The sequence below is a fragment of the Callorhinus ursinus genome, unplaced genomic scaffold, assembly GCF_003265705.2.
Source record: "Callorhinus ursinus isolate GAN/ISIS: 27379988/994484 unplaced genomic scaffold, GSC_fseal_2.0 scaffold71, whole genome shotgun sequence".
NCBI classification, from domain to species: Eukaryota; Metazoa; Chordata; class Mammalia; order Carnivora; family Otariidae; genus Callorhinus; species Callorhinus ursinus.
Window position 1 is genome coordinate 5,297,312 of NW_027397133.1, and position 17,737 is coordinate 5,315,048.

At 43.3% G+C, this 17,737-nt stretch overlaps 1 pseudogene; it reads right to left on the reverse strand.

Moving 5' to 3' along the window:
- Window positions 1-16,570: 16,570 nt before the first annotated feature.
- Window positions 16,571-17,504, reverse strand: LOC112806950 (homeobox protein NANOG pseudogene; annotated as a pseudogene).
- Window positions 17,505-17,737: the final 233 nt, after the last annotated feature.

The following is a 17,737-nucleotide window of genomic DNA, read 5'->3' on the forward strand; positions in this document are numbered from 1 at the left end:
CATTGTGGTCTGAGAATATGCAGGGAATAATCTCAATCTTTTGGTATAGGTTGAGACCTGATTTGTGACCCAGTCTGTGGTCTATTCTGGAGAAAGTTCCATGTGCGCTTGAGAAGAATGAGTATTCTGTTGTTTTAGGGTGGAATGTTCTGTAAATATCTATGAGGTCCATCTGGTCCAATGTATCATTCAAAGTTCTTGTTTCCTTGTTGATTTTTGGCTTATATGATCTGTCCACTGCTGAGAGTGGAGTATTGAGGTCTCCTACAATTAACGTATTGTTATCAATATGACTCTTTATTCTGGTTAACAGTTGGCTTATGTAGATGGCTGCTCCCATATTGGGGGCATAGATATTTACAATTGTTAGATCTTCTTGTTGGATAGACCCTTTAAGAATGATACAGTGTCCTTCTGTGTCTCTAACTACAGACTTTAGTTTAAAATCTAATTTGTCTGATATAAGAATTGCTACCCCAGCTTTCTTTTGAGGTCTGCTGGCATGGAAGATTGATCTCCATCCCTTCACTTTCAGTCTGGATGTATCTTTAGGTTCAAAATGAGTCTCTTGTAGGCAGCATATAGATGGGTCCTGTCTTTTTATCCAATCTGCAACCCTGTGCCATTTTATGGGAACATTTAGGCCATTCACGTTGAGAGTGATTATTGAAAGATATGAATTAATTGTCATCATGTTGCCTGTGAAGACGTTGTTTTTATAGATTGTCCCTGTAAATTTCTGTTGTATATCACTCTTGGGGTCTTTCTCCTTTTATAGAACCTTCCTTAATATTACTTGCAGGGCCGGCTTAGTGGTCACATATTCTTTCAGTTTCTGCTGGTCATGGAAGCTCTGCATCCCTCCATCCATTCTAAATGGAAGCCTTGCTGGATAAAGTATTCTTGGCTGCATGTTCTTCTCATTTAGTACCCTGAATATGTCTTGCCAGGCCTTTCTGGCTTGCCAGGTCTCTGTGGATAGGTCTGACGTTATTCTGATGTTCCTCCCTCTGTGTGTAAGGAATCTCTTCCCCCTAACTGCCCTTAAGATGGTTTCCTTGGTTCTAAGATTTGCAAGTTTTACTATTACATGCCGGGGTGTTGGCCTGTTTTCCTTGATCTTGGGAGGGGTCCTCTCTGCCTCTGGGACGCGAATGTTTGTTTCATTCCCCAGATTAGGGAAGTTCTCAGCTACGATTTGCTGAAATACATCTTCTAGTCCTCTCTCTCTCCCCACTTCCTCCAGGATTCCAATTATTCTGACATTGGAACGCTTCATGGTGTCACTTATTTCTCTGATTCTATTTTCATGGATTCTGAGTTGTTTTTCCCTGGCCTTCTCTTTTCCCTTTTTATTTATTATATTGTCTTCCAGGTCACTTATTCATTCTTCTGCCTCACTTACCCTAGCTGTTAGATTATCTAGATTGGATTGGATCTCACTGATAGCATTTTTAAGTTCTGCCAATTCAGCTTTCATTTCTGCCCTTAGAGACTCTATGTTGCCATTAATTGATTTCTCCATTCTAGCCATTGTCTTCATAATTGCTAGCCTGAATTCCATATCCGACATCTTGGTTAGATCTGCATCCACTTGTAAATCTGCAGCATAAGTCATAATCTCTGAGTCTTTTCTATTTTGGGGGCTCCTCCTCCCAGTCATTCTGTTGATGGGTGTTTGAGGGAATGTATAGAGTCCAAATTATTGACCAGAACCCAAGCAAGATGGACCTGTTTTCTTGGGACCTTAGGGTTGCTGGCCTCTTGTTTTCCCAGCCTGTCTTCTGGGGGAGGGGCCTGCCATGGTGTTACTCAGGCAACCCAGTTTGGGCGGAGTTGCCCTGTCCCCCTGTGGCGGGGGATGGGCTCAGCGGGAATCAGTTTTTGGGGCTTTTGTTCTCTGGGGGCTTTCCCTGGTGGCTTTCCGATCTCTTCCGCGAGTCAGAGCAGAAGAGACCGTTTCCAACCCTCTGCCTCAGAGCAGAGAGACTGCAGTCTGTTTTTCAGTGAGCTCTCCAGGCCACACCGTCTCCGTTTCTGTCCTGCTGCTATAAACTGCAGTGTCCTGGGTTGTGCGCCCCTCCACAGCTTCCCCAGTCCTGCCTCCAGGTGGGAGCACGTCTCTGCCCTTTGTGCTTCTAAAACCGCCAGCCGCAGCCAGATCACAGGGGAGACCCCGCCGCTCCGGGTTTCCACCCCCCGGGGCTGCCCTAAAGTCCTTTCCCCTCAGCTACTGGTCTGCGAGTCTGTCCCTAGTCCTCAGCACACGAGGCTGTCACTCACCAGCGGTGTAGGATCCCCACGGCCAGGCTCCCTCCCGCTGCCGTTTATCCTCCTATATCTGCCCCGGGACTCACCACTCCCAGCTGGTAGCTTGGAAACCAACCGCCAGAGATATTCTGTTTGTAGAGATCCAGATCTTACATATCAGGCTGATTTCATGGGTGCTCAGAGTGGTCTGGTAGATATCCAGCTCAATTCCGGGGACCAGCTGAAATAGGGTCCCCTACTCCTCCGCCATCTTTCCTCTTTCCCATATAATCCTTTTTGTATCAGAAAGGTCGGTAGTAATATTCCCTCTTTAACTTTTGATTTCAGTAATTTGAGTCTTTTTTTTCTTAGTCTAGCTAAATATTTGTACATTTTGTTGATCTTTTCAAAGAACCTACTTTTGGTTTCATTGATTTTTCTCTAATGGTATTCTATTCTATATTTTATTATTTGCTCTAATCTCATTTCCTCCTGATTGCTTTAATTAAAGTTCTTATTTCAATGTCTTTTTTTTTCTTATTTCAGTGTCTTAAAGGAAAAGGTTAGGTTATTAATTTGAGATTCTTTTTGTTTTAATATAGGTATTTACAGCTATAAATTTCCCTGTAAGTCCAGCTTCAGCTACATCCCATAAGTTTGGTATGTTGTGTTTTCATTTTCTTTTCTTTTCTTTTTGTTTCAAGGTTTTTTTTTTAATTCTAGTTAACATATAGTATATTAGTTTCAGGAGAATTTAATGATTCATCACTTACATGTAACACTCAGTGCTCATCACAAGTGCCCACCTTAATTATCCATCACCCATTTAACCCATCCCACTGCCCCCCTTCCCTCCAGCAAGCCTCAGTGTGTCCTCTATAGTTAAGAGTCTGTTTTATGGTTTGCCTCTCTCTTTTTTCCCTGCTATGATCCTGTTTCATTTCTTAAATTCCAGACATGAGTGAAATCATATGGTATTGGTCTTTCTCTGATTTATTTTTCTTAGCATAATACACTTCTAGTTCCATCCACATCATTGCAAATGGCAAGATTTCATTCTTTTTTATGAATGAGCAATATTCCATTGTGTGTGTGTGTGTACATATATATATATATATATATATACATACCACATTTTCTTTATCCATCCATCAATCAATGGACACTTGGACTTCTTCCATAATTTGGCTATTGTTGATAATGCTGCTAGAAATATTAGGATGCATGTGTCTCTTGGAATCAGCACTTTTTATCCTTTGGGTAAATTAGTATATGGTAGTTCTATTTTTAACTTTTTGGGGAACCTCCATACTGTTTTCCAGAGTGGCTGCACCAATTTGCATTCCCACCAACAGTGTAAGAGGGTTCCCCTTTCTCTACATCCTTGCCAACATCTGTTGTTTCCTATGTTATTGATTTTAGCCATTCTGACAGGTGTGAGGTGATATCTCATTGCAATTTTGATTTGTATTTCCCTGATGAGTGATGTTGAGCATCTTTGTGTCTGTGTTTGTTTTGGGGGTGTTGGGGTTCAAGAGTCCAGAATTCAGTAAGGACTGCAAACTGAGACTGTCAGAGAGAAAAACAGCTAGACAGGCCCACCTTTCTCTTCAGAGATGCAGGCAGGGACATTACATCAGACTCTGTGGGCCAAGCCTGGGATATGGGGACAAATGGTGGTGGGTGAGGATGTGAAACTGACATTGATGGAAACCCGGTTAGAGATGTAAGTTCTCAGTGGGATGGAGCTGTGCACGTGCCCACATGTGAAGGAATTTGGGAGGAAATGGTATGGAGAAGCACCGTTCTTGACAGGCAGGTGGGTCCAGGGGCTGACTGAGGTTGTCCAGGGGAAACAGCCTCAATGCAATGCACCTTGTGTAGTGGGAGAGTCCACAGAATATTCAGATGGGTGGAAGGAGGGGGTGGAGGGAGTGGTGGTTTGTGGGCACAAAAATATGTTCCTGGCAGGAATCTGTGATGGCTTTTTCTAGTAAGTAGCCTGCAGACCCAAACTGGTGGAGGCACCAGCTATTGGGTGTAGCTTTCGCATGTTTGGGATGGAATCCTGTACACAGGTGGAATCTGGTGGTGATGAGGTGGGGTGGGGGAGGCAGGGGTGACCTATGCAGCGTGGCTGTAGGTTAGAACAAAATTGAAGTTAGTCAAGGCGTCCTCCTGAGTCTAATCCTGGTATACTTATGTGTTTATTAGGCGTGATGATTTGGGCTTGCTGGTTTCAGGAACCTGGTAGGGGTGGAGGGGTGCTACGTGGGTGTTTAGACAAGGAGGAGTCCCCAAATCCACTGTGAGTCTGCGTGGTGCTTGAGCTGAAGACCCCAGGTCGGTGAAGGTAGCGGTTTGTTGCTGCAGATTCTGCTACTCAACGGGAGTGTGCTCCAAGTTCAGGCCTGGATGTTTCTGTGGGAGGCGGGATTAGGGACAGGCGTCCAGAGGCCCAAGGCCATTTAAAGGACCAGTTAAAGCTGCAGATTGGAACATTTGGAGGGGGACAAGGTTATGGCATAATTCTGGGTGCATGCACATGTGTTGGGCGCAGTCTGGGTGGGAGCCTCAAGTAGCACAGTTCTTGCAGAAGCAGAAAACAGCGCCACCTGTGTGTGTGTGTGTGTGGAGGGTGACCTCGTTTTTGTTTTTGTTTTTGTTTTTGTTTTTTTACCGCCGCGCATGTGCGGCAGTGGGTGGGAGGCTCGCAGCCAATCTAGGTGTCCTGGAAGTGGGGCAGGTGAACAGGCTTCCCTAACCAGAGCTTCATCACCCCGACCTCCCCCTGTGGCGCACGTGGTTCGACCCTTCCGGTCATGGTTCCTAGACTCCCCCACCCCAGCCCAGGGCGTCTGAGCTGCTGGCCTCGTGGGACCCGCGTGACACGTTTCATGGCTGCTCCCAGTTTCTTTCCCCCACCCGGGTCTCTTAAAGGGAAATTCCCCCCGTGATGCCTTTCATGTGTATGGTCATTGGTATGAAATCAGGAGCGCGGGAAGGTGTTTCCATGGCGGCTTTGTGAACACGGATAATTGCAAACGTCCCTGGGAGACGAGACTGTAGCAGGAAGGTGGAGGGATGCACCGGAATGGTGATACTGGGAGCACGGATTTGCTGACGGGCAGGGGCGTCTGGCCCGTGTTAGGAGATAAAGCAGGTTACAGTTACTATTTAGTGTATGACCACAACTTTTCCTTTTAGCATGTCTGTATGGTGTATGCATAGGAAAACGTTGGCAAGAACCTACAACATATATGTGTGTCCTTTACATCATGCTATTACAGGTTTTATGTTTCCATTTTTTAAACATTGTGGTAAACTATACATATCACAAAATTTACCATTTTAACATTTTTTAAAAGTGTGCAGGTCAGTGGCATTAAGTACATTCATATTATGCAACCATCACCATGTTTCAGCTCTTTATCTGTATTTCTTTTTTTTATAGTGCATTTCCTAAGGTAAAGACTGAAAAAAAAACTTAGTTTCCTACATCAATTATGCTTTTCCTTTAATCCATCAAATGAAATAGACTATGCTTTTCATAATTTTAGTGAATAGTTAGGGTGTATCTGTCATATTATTCTTAGTGCATAAAGTTTTTGCCCAGCTGACTTTTGGAAAGATTTGGTCCAAAAGATTTCTTTTTAAGTCTTGGTTAATGCTTTTTTAAAAAACAGAACAAAACTTTATCTTGAGATACCTGTAGCTTCACATGTAGCTGTTAAGAAATAATTGAGAAATTTCCTGTACCCTTTACCCAGATTTTCTCACTAAACATCTTGCAGAACCATAATACAGAGTCACAGCCAGGGTAGAGACGTTGATAGGATCCAGTGATCATGGGCACAATCCCCAGTTTCCCTTGTACTCATTTGTGCTTGGCTGTGTGTATTCAGTTCTGTGCAATTTTATCACCTGTGTAGGCTCATGTATCTACCACCACATTCAAGATACAGAACAGTGTTGTCACTGCAAGAATTCTTCTTTGTAAGCACACCCTCTCCCCCACTTAGCACCTTGGCAACCACTGAACTATTCTCTATTTCTATAATTTTGTCATTTCAAGAATGTTTATAAATGGAATAATGCAAAAGGTAGATAACCTTTTGGGACTGGCTTTTTTTCAACCTGAGAATAATTCTCTGGAGATTCATCCAACTTGTCTCATGTATCAGTAGTTCATTTATTTTTATTGCTGAGTGGTATCCTATGATTTGGATGCACCACAGTTTGTTGAACTATTCACCCATTGAAGGACATCTGGATTGTTTTAAGATTTGGGCTATTTCAGAATAAACCTGCTGTGAACACTTGTGTACAGGTGTTTGTGTGAACATAAATTTCCATTGTTCTGGGATAAGTCCCAAGAGTGCAGTTGTGTAAAGTGATTTCATATTTAGTTTTTTTTTTAGATTTATTTATTTTAGAGAGAGAGAGAGAGTGCTCACAAACTTGGGGGGAGGGGCAGAAGGAGAGGGAGAAAGAGAATCTCAAGCAGATTCCCTGCCGACCGTTGAGCCAGAGGCGGGACTCAATCTCACAACCCATGAGATCACGACCTGAACTGAAACCAAGACTTGGAGGCACAACTGACTGAACCACACAGTCACCCCAATTTCATATTTAATTTTAAAGTAACTTCCAAATTGTTCCAAAGTAGTTGTACCATCGTGAGTGATGTGAGTGATCAACGTGAGTGATCCCTTTTCTCTGCATCCTTGTCAGCAATTGGTGGTGTCACTATTTTTTACTTCGTCAATTCTAACAGATTTGGAGGGATATCTCATTGTGCTTTTAATTTGCATTCCCCTAGGGGCGCCTGGGTGGCTCAGTCGGTTGAGCGTCTGCCTTCGGCTCAGGTCATGATCCCGGGGTCCTGGGATCGAGCCCTGCATCGGGCTCCCTGCTCAGCGGGGACCCTGCTTCTCCCTCTCTCTCTGCTGCTCCCTCTGCTTGTGCTCTATCCCTCTGTCTCTCAAATAAATAATAAAATCCTTAAAAAATTTAATTTGCATTCCCCTAATGATTAAGGAAGTTGAATGTGCTTATTTGCCATCTGTGTATATTCCTTGGAGAAATGTCTGTTCATCTCTTGCCATTTCTAATTTCTAATTATATTGTTTAGTTTTGTGCTATTGAGTTTCTTTACATATCCTATATACTAGCCCTTTGTTGGATATGTGGTTTTGGGGGCACGTCATCAAAAAGACATGACTGCTGATTGACCAGCACATCCATAGCCTGGACACAGGCACTTGGAGGCTCCTCACCCCCTCCCCTGTCCTTGGGATGTGGGTTCTGCTTGCCTTTACCCCCTCCCAGAGCCTGCTTCTAGGACACAGTCTTGAAATGATGATGTGGTGTTGAAAACACCTGCATTGTATACATGACTGAGCACAGTTAGGTCTTCTTTACAAAATTTGAAGATTTGGAGGGTGAGTGTGGGGATCCACTTGTCTTTCAGCTGCCCAAGACAAGCCTCATTTGTAAGTTCCCTTTGCTTATTAAAACTGCCACCTACCAAACTGGTATGCTTGCTGGAGTAATTGTGCATTGTGCTCTGTGGCTAGGAAAGGAAGCATATGGTGGTCATGGTGGATGGGCCTCTATTAGTGGGCAGTTCAACTGGCCACTGATGCCCAACTAGAGGCTGGAGCTCATGTTGGAAAGTTAGAAGAGAAGCGAAGATTAGAAAAGCACATGAGAATGTCCATGAGTCTGGTGGCTTTGGGCTGACAGACATGATGGGAGCCCAGGGTAATAAGTTAGAGACCTTCACATGCCCTTTTGCAAAGCTAGGAGGGTGCAAGCTGCCTGGACTAAAGCCTGGGTGCTTGTGACTAAGCCTGATTGGGCTGCTCCGACATGGAATCCCTGGGAGAATAATGAGAATGAACAGGAGGTTGTGGTGATTGACAGTAAAGTGGATGGAATACCCCATGCCATCCAACCCCTAATACAACAGAAAACAAAAGCAAAGCAACAACCCCAAGACACAGAATAGCCTTCAGTTCAGGAAACACTTATGTTGGGAGAATACACTCCCACTGAGATTACTGATATATAGCTGCCAAGTTTCAGAAAAAGGCCAGGAAAAATATCCTGGCATGGTTGGTGTGGTTATAGGATAACAGGGGTGATGGTGTTTCCCTGACCCAGCAGGAGGCAGAGAAAATGAGCATGATCACCACACCTCCTGCTCTCTGGCAGCACCTGTGTGGTGTCCAGGGGATTCAGGGTACTCACTTTCTTATAGATTGGATTATTTTATCCTGCTGGGAGACTTGACCCAATGAAGGAATATCTCCCTGGGCATGTGGGACCTTGGAAATCTATAGAGGAGGTATAACAAATTCTCAGGGATCTGGGAATGAGACAGGTGATCTGTGCTCCTGTCTTTGAAGGTCCTGATCAGAACACATTCACTGCAGGGATAAAAGCCAAGATTCTCCAGTTTGCCCCCCAACACTGGTATCCATGCTGAGCCCAGTTATGAGATAAGATATTTACCATGTTGGGCAGTCCATTGCTGAACTGCGGGAAACTGATAGGTCCTGGGAATGGACATGGGCGACTGGGAAGGCTGGAGATAGAGAGGAAGCCCAGAAATCCAAAAGGCTATCCCAACTCCCTATATAGGGTCCAGTCAGAATAACCTGGAAGCAAATATGGTATGATCTCATTGATGCAGGGACCCTGCCTAAACAGATAGATTGGGTTGGCCTATAGAAAGCCTTAAAACCTGAGCAACACTTTAGACCTGTCTCATCTGCTCCTATCATCGCTGATGCCCCACCTGCTCTGGCAGAAGCCTCAGGAATACAGACTTATTTAGGATGGGTGCCCCCCTCATCCTGGGCATAAGATGCAGGGCAAGACTGCCTCTAAGGAAGGGCCATTAGAGGTGATCAGAGGTCCCTTGTTGAGCTCACTATTCATCGGTCCTCCAGAAATACATAAAATGCTGACAGCTCTGGTGGATACTGAAGCTAAATGTACTTTAATATATGGTAATCCTCAGAGGTTTCCTGCCCCCTCAGTGCCATTGATAGTTATGCAGGACAGACAGTTATAGTCAGAAAGGTCCTCTTGGGCATTCCTCACCCACCCTGAGATTATGAGGTTTTTATCTTTCCAATACCAGAGAACATATTGGACATTGATAGCCTACAAGATCAAACTGCAAATCTCTGATACCTCCAGGTTAGAGTAATCAAACCCACGCTGAAAGGAAGTGCCAATTGGGAGCTAATAAGCCTGCCATTCCCATGTAGAATGGTAAATATCAAATAATATAAACTGCTTGGGTGCATTGGGAAACCATCCAAGAACTACACTGGGTAGGTGGTTGACACCCTGCCCAGAGTAGTTTCAACAGCCCAGGAGGGCCAGTAAAAAAGCCAGATGACTCATGGCAGATGACGATGGACTACTGGACACTAAATAAGGTAGCGTTCCTCATCCCCATCCATGTGTTTGTGCCTAACATTGCCGCCATCTTAGACACCTTAGCCACAGTCCTAGGAATGTATCATGCTCTGCTGGACTTAGCAAATGCCTTTTTCAGTGTATCTCGGCCACTGAGTCACAAGATTAGTGCCTTCACCTGGAAGGGGCAACAATGGACTTTTCAAGTGTTCCACCAAGGTTACCTGCATAGCCCCACTGTATGTCATGGGATGGTAGTCCAAGATCTGTCCCTGTTCTCTTTCCCCACATCAATGAGATGGCAAGAACATACAATGTGTGTGTGTGTGTGTGTGTGTGTGTATTTACACACATCAGTAGTCTTTATGTCATGTTATTACAGGGGATTTAATGTTTCCATTTTTAAAACATTGTGGTAAAATATACATAACACAACATTTACCAATGATGCTGTAATGTTAACATATGAAGATTTGCCTTTGTTGCAGGACACTTTGCAGGCTCTGCTGGAGCATCTGCGAGGGAGAGGTAAGGCAATGAACCCACAGAAAATTCAAGGCCCAGGCACCACTGTAAAGTTTCTGGGAGTTGTCTTGTTGGGTCAGACCAATGTTGACCCTGAAGCTGTGATTGATAAGATGCAAGCCTACCCAACCCCTAACAGTATGAAAGAGGTGCACACCTTTGTAAGGATATTGGGGTTTGTGGAGGACTTTTATTCTCCACCTGGTGCAGTGCCTCCATCTCTTATATCACCTGATAAAGAAAGGGCACGTGTAGGCCTGGGGATCAGAGCAGTAAGCTACCTTTGAGAAGGCAGAAATACTAGTGAAGCAGACTAAAGCTCTGGGCATCTGACAAGTAGGGCTCCCATTTGAGTTAAATGTGTCCATGGCTCCAGAAGGTATGGATTGGGCACTATGGCAGAAACAAGAGATGGAGACAATATCCCCAAGATTTTGGTCTAAGCTCTGGAAATGGGCAGAAAGCTGATATACCCCCATAGAGCAACAGCTCCCAGCAGAGCACACAGCTCCAGGTGGAGCCTCTCACTGAGGAGCAACCCATTGCGATGAGAATTTCCCTATCAAGGAGTGGGTTAAATATATGTTCCATCGACCCACCTTCACCATGGCTCAAACCCCCGCTTGACTAACTGGCGTGTCTATTTGCATCAGAGGAGTGCTCTGTCCACAAGTCCACTGTCTCTAGAAATGGGGTGCTCCTAGGCCCTATGGAGGATATTTATCCCCTAAATGCCCCACCCCTATTTCTATGACAGACTCACAGCCTGTAAGGAAGGGGCAAGGGAGATTCCTGCTGATGCCTGGTATACAGATGGGCCTAGTCAAGGGAACCCACCCACACAGAAAGCAGTCCTCTTCAGCCCAACACCAGCACCATCTGGATGGAAACAGAAACAAACCATAGCAGCCAGTAGCCTGAGCTCAGAGCAGTCTGGCTGGTGATTGATTACTCATGAGCCCTGGCCATTAACCCTCCTACCCTAACAGCTGGGCTGCTCTACAGGGATTAACCCTATGACTTGGACAATGGGAAGCTTAGGGGTGGATGGCTATGAATAATAATCTCTTGTTGGGTCAAGATACATGGAAAGACTTTGGGTCCATCTACAAGACCCCAAGACAGCCCTCACTGTTTTCCATGTCCTGGCTCACAAGGTACTGATACACCCTTACAATCAGGAAGCTGATGCCCTAGCTCAGGTACAAGCTTTAGCTACTGAGCCTTCAATAGATACAGCATATTGAGCACATAGAAAGAGTAGCCATTGCAATGCCCAGGTGGGATGGCATATTGCCAGGGATGCTAGATTGCCCTTGGTTAATGCATCAAGATCCTGTCCTGTATGGTCTAAACAACACCCACGGCAACTGCCAAAAGTATATCTGGGACGATTCACTGGAGTTCCCAACTGGTGAGGGACTGGCAAATTGATTATATCCCTCCTTCCCCCGCGAGTGAGGGTTCTAAATATGACTGGTTTATATGGACACTGCATCTGGCTTAACCCAAGCTTTTTCCTGCCACCATATAAGCCAGGCTGCTACCATTAAGGGATTAGAGAAACTGAGTACTGTGTATAGATACCCTCATTAAATAGATAGTAATTGGGCGTTACATCTCAAAGGTCATAAAATGCCAGACTAGGCAAAAAACATACCATTAAGTGGAAGTTTCATCTCTCCTATAACACACAAGTAGCAGGGTTAATAGAAAAAAATGGATTGGGGCCCCTGGGTGGCTCAGTCGTTAAGCGTCTGTCTGCCTTTGGCTCAAGTCATGATCCCAGGTTCCTGCTCAGAAGGAAGCCTGCTTCCCCCTCTCCCACTCCCTCTGCTTGTGTTCCCTTTCTCGCTGTGTCTGTGTCTGTCAAGTACATAAGTAAAGTCTTTAAAAAGAAAAGAAAAGAAAAAAATGGATTATTAGAGCCATAGATTGAACTGTTAACAGGTAAAACCACCTTGGCCAGATGGACCAAAGTATTGTTGCAGGCTTTAATTTGAACAATCAACCAGTAGGGCCTATTGCCCCATATGCCAGACTGGGGACCCCAGCCAAGGCACCCAGTATTGTAGAGGTATTGAAGTCACAGGAAACAGACATTGCTCCCATTCTCACAGCAAATCAGCTCAGAGTTATGCTGCTAAGAACACCATTCCTCATCACACCTGGAAAAGGAATTATTTGCTATTGAGTTCTCTAGGAAATGATGAGGAGATGGGATGTTAACCTTGCTCATGACCTCCCCGAACCACCAGAGTTTATTTTTTTATTTTTTTTAAAGATTTTATTTATTTATTCATGAGAATAATGAGAGAGAGAGAGGCAGAGGCAGAGGGAGAAGCAGGCTCCCCGCCGAGCAGGGAGCCCGATGCGGGACTCGATCCCAGGACCCCGGGACCACGACCTGAGCCGAAGGCAGACACTTAACCAACTGAGCCACCCAGGTGTCCCCGAACCACCAGAGTTTATGACAAGGGTACTTCCTAAACTGTCCAGTCTTTGGGTCTTAAGATATAGGACACAGATGGAATCTGCCTTGTCAGGGAGTTCGGCAATTTACAGAACACACATTTACACAGAGGGACAGATATAATCTCTGGAACATATTAGAGAGATTCAGATTCTCCTGCACTCAGGATAATCTCATCTTATCATGAGAATGGTTACTAAATCACTGGGACCTAAAACCACAAAATTCAGGGGCATTTAGGTGAACGAATCCGGATAAAAATTCCACTATCTTTTCTAGTGTGGACGAGTGAGCGAGGCCTGGCAGCCGGCTGTCAAAGACAATGGAATTTGTGTCTGAGATACAGAAAAGCTTTAAGAGATTGTTTTTATTTCTATTACATTAGAAAAACAATTCTGAACCCCTTGCCCATCATAACACCATCTAGAGACACTGAGTATTTGCAGTGTTTGGATTTATCGCTACTCTAAGAAAACCTTAGTATCTTTGTTGAAAAATCAACAATAAGCAAAAGGGTTTAGTTCTAGTCTCTTAATTGATCTGTTAGATGTAGACTTTGTTATCAAGTCAAGGAAGTTCCCTTGTATCCCTATTTTGTTAAGCTTTTGTCATGAACATTCATTTGTGAAATGCTTTTCCTATACCTTATTGGGATGATCATTTTTTTTGGCCTTTATTATATTGATATAATGTGTTACATGACTTGGTTTTCAGATGTTAAACCAACTTTGCATTCCTGGTATAAATCCCAGTTGGTTATGGGGTAGTTCAGTTTGCTAATATTTTGTCAAGGATTTTTATGTCTTTGTTCGTGAGGAATAATGGTTTTGTTCGTCATGATATCTTTGTCTGGCTTTGAAATCATGGTAATACTGGCCTCATAGACTGAGTTGGGAAGTTTTGTGTATGTTTAGTATTTTTACTTCCTTAAATATTTGATAGAATTTACCAATAAAGCTGCTTGGGTTTGGGCTTGGGCTTTTCTTTGTGGACAGATTTTTAATTACTAATTCAACTCCTTAACTTGCTATAGGTCTAATCAGATTTTTCCATTTCTTCTTGAGTCATTTTTGATAATTGATGCCCTTCTAGGATTTTGTTCATTTCACCTAAGTTGTCTAATTTGATGTCATAAAGTTATTCATAATGTCCTTTTATAATCCTTTTAAGGTTTGTATGATTGGCAGTAGTGATATCCTCTCTTTCATTTCTGATTTTGATCATGTCTTCTCATTTATTCTTGGTTTATCAATTTTATTGATGCTTTCAGAAAACTGTCTTTTGGTTTCATTGGTTTTCTATTTTCTACTTAATTGATTTCTGCTTATCACTATTTACCTTCAAGTGATACTATACCACTTCATATTTAATATGAGATCCTCACAACAGGTAAACTTGAGGTGAAGGCTGAGGCTTCATCTAGAGCCTTGGGACAGATTCATCTGCCTTCCTCTTATAGGGGCTTTTCCTTAGTTCCTCAGGTAAAAACACTCCAATGTATTGCTTTCCCAGGAAAATGAGAAAGTCCCCAAAATGAGATCTCATTAACTGTACTCACACAAAACTCTCCTGAATGAGAGGCTGATCTGTTCATTTGTCATGGAACTCATACAGTTTCCATGGAGGAAGTGGATATTCAATTGAGCCTTAAAAATTGGGTAAGGTTCCAGAAGTGAAGAAGGGGATGGACATTTCAGAGTGATCAACAGCAGCAAAGACAGAAGGTTGTAAAAATGGCAGGACTTAGGCTGGGAACTGAAACTGTTCACACTCAAGCAAAGAAGGGTGGGTTTGTGACCACATGCCTGGTGGCATGTAATGCTGTGATTGGGTTATTTTTCTGAGCAAGAGGAACCCTTGATAAGTCTTGAGAATTTGTCAAAACAAGTAAATAGTTCATCTGGAAAAGAGTGTTAGAATTTCTAGGATTAAATAAAAAAAAACAGAATAAAGAGGGAGAGATAAAGAAATATGTTATACAATAGTAATAACTCTAATTGAAGTATTTTATCCTGGCACAGAAAGACATCTCTATCATTGGAACAACTGTATCCCAGAAAATATTTAAGTATACAATTATGTAGTAAATGAGTAAGATGACATTTTAAATCAGTAGAGAAATGAATTTTTCAGTAAATTTTGTTGAGAAAACTCAACATTTTTCACCATTTGGTGAAAAAGAAAAGTAGATCTCTCCTTCACACCTTATACTGAAATAAATCACACAGGAATAAAATAGAACAATAAACCCCCTAAAAGTTGAGTTGACTATATCTTCTTATTTTCTGTATTTCAATGTTCTGGCATTTGAGGGCTTGATCCCAGAAAGACTGCCCCCTCCCAGGGCTAGCTAATTCATAGACTGCAATCTACTTTATGAGAGTGCCTTTGATATACAAACAAACCAATCCAGAGCCCACACCCCCAACCATGTCGTTTATCAAACTCACACACCAAGGCAATATTCCTCTGCCCTAAATCAATCCAGGACCAGGTACTGGACACCCAGGAACCATGCCTATAGCCTGTAGCCCACCAAAATTATTTAAATTATCCAATCCTAAACTTATTCATTATATTTACCCTGATTCACCCATTCCTTCCCATGAAAACCCAATAAAGGCTCTGGACCATGTTCTCTCCTCCTCTTCTGTCTCCTGATCAATCCTGGTCCTTCTCCGTGGGGCCCTGAGTGGTGTGCCATACCTTCTGTTTCTAGGGATCTATCCGTGAGTATAAACTTCTTCCTTCATGGCAATCATTTCTGTATCTGTGTGTCTTGCCATGCCTGAATAAAACAAATCTCAGGTACATTTTTAGAACAGAAGTGAATATAGATGTGTACTTATTGGATATCAGGGAAGGAAGTCTTTATAATCATATGGAAAAATACAGAATCCAAAATGAAAGGACTGATCAATTTGATCAAATAAAGGTTTGGTGGTTTTTAAAAACGTCTTTATAGAAGTCCAAACGGTAGAAAAAATCATCATATAGGACAGAGTCAATACCAATACCATCTGTATGCAAGAAGAACGTCCAAATAAATAAACAAAAGATAAAAATGGGCCAAGGATATAAAAAGGCAATTTACCCACCACTTACATATTGACATTTATTCAATATCTCCATGAGCAAAGAAATGCAATCAATAAGGAGGCAGCATGTTTGGGCTATCAAATTGTAAGAAATTAAAGAAAACGATTATTCTTAGTTTTGACGCACTGAGATTAGAAATCTAACTTCATTGGTGGACAAGGTGGTAACGGATCTAAAACTAAAGAATCCTAAGCAACCACTTAAAATGAATTTATTATTTAGTGGCATAGAAAGCTACCCATGATACATCAAATGGGAGGAAAAAACAGTTCTAAAATATTATGCCTATTTTGTGGGGACAAAAAAATTTTTTTTTAAAGGTAAAGTGGGTACTTTATTTATTTGTACTTAAACCTATAAACCAATCAGCCAAACAGGTACTATTATCATGATACATTAAAATACAAAACATCTTTCTACAAATCCTAGAATAATGAACAAATTAACAGTGCTAGTAAAACATCACAAGGGACAGAGGAAATCAATGAAGCACACGATAGCTTAATCCCTCTCCGGTAGTAATTCAGGTTATTAACAAGAAAAGCCTCACAATCTCAGAAAATACAAATTATCCTTCATCCCACATCTTTGTATCTTCACTTCCTATTCTTGAGCTTAGATTCTAGAGCCTAAAGAGATCCACATTAGGATTGTATCTAGTCACCTATAGCCAGAAACACCTTTTCTCATGTTGTCCAGAGCAGCCAACGCTCCTGAAACCTCTTTGACTCCAATCGTACCCCCTCAGTGGACACAATAAGAACAATGGGAAACAGAATATTGAGGCCGAGATCTATAGAGGACCCTAGAAGACAAAGCCTGGGAGAAATAATACAGCCACCACCCAAATTGAGATCGAATAATATACTCATCGTCACACATCTTCAGGCTCTATGTTCACAGAGTAATTTGGGAACAAATCCACTATTTGTTGGGTACTAAAATACTTAGCGGATTGTTGTATTACACTATGGCTTTCCCCAGAAGTTGCTAAGATGGACTCCAAATCGCTGATGGAATTTTGCTGGAACTGGATCTGGGGCTGCAGGGATTCCTCTCCACAGTTCTGGAGCTGATTGTTCCAGGCTTGGGGGCACCAGGTCTGACTGGCCCAGGAATGATTGCCCCAAGACTGGCCGTTCCAGGAGTGGTTGCTCCAAGACTGGCTGTTCCAGGTCTGGTTGCTCCATAGTGGAAGGTTTCCAGAAGTGTTCCTCAGGTATCCCTGGTGGTAGGAATAGAAGCCTGGGTATTGTGCGGTTGCTGTGCTGTTCTGAGTCACACTCTTGCTCTCCTTTGGCCAATGGTTTTTCTGCCACCTCTTACATTTCATTCTCTGGTTCTGGAACCAGGTCTTCACCTGCTTATAGCTAAGGTTCAGAATGTTGGAAAGTTCTTGCATCTGCTGGAGACTGAGGTATTTCTGTCTCTGAAATCGATCATTGAGGACGTAGAGTTGGGCCTGAGAGAACACGGTCCTGATCTTCTGTTTCTTGCCCTGGGCCGTATCTTCCTTCCTCACGGTTCTCTCCTCCCCAGAAGTGGGTGGTACTTTTACCCTGGGACTGGTGGAGGAGTCGGGGCTGTCCTGAACACGCAGATCCATGGATGCAGGAAGAGGAGAGACGGTCTCCGCGTGGGGTGTCTCAGCAGATGACATTTGCAGGGACGCATAATTTTCTTCAGGCCCATAAATCTCAGGCATTGAAGAGTCCCTAGAACTGGGTGCTTCGGAGCCAGGCAGGCATTGGGGCAGAGCTGGATCCTTGCGAATTCTCAGTTAATCCTGTCTCTAAGATTTTATTTATTTGACAGAGAGAGACACAGCGAGAGAGGGAATACAAGCAGGGGGAGTGGGAGAGGGAGAAGCAGGCTTCCTGCTGAGCGGAGAGCCTGTTGTGGGACTCTATCCCAGGACTCCGGAATCATGATCTGAGCCGAAGGCAGACGCTG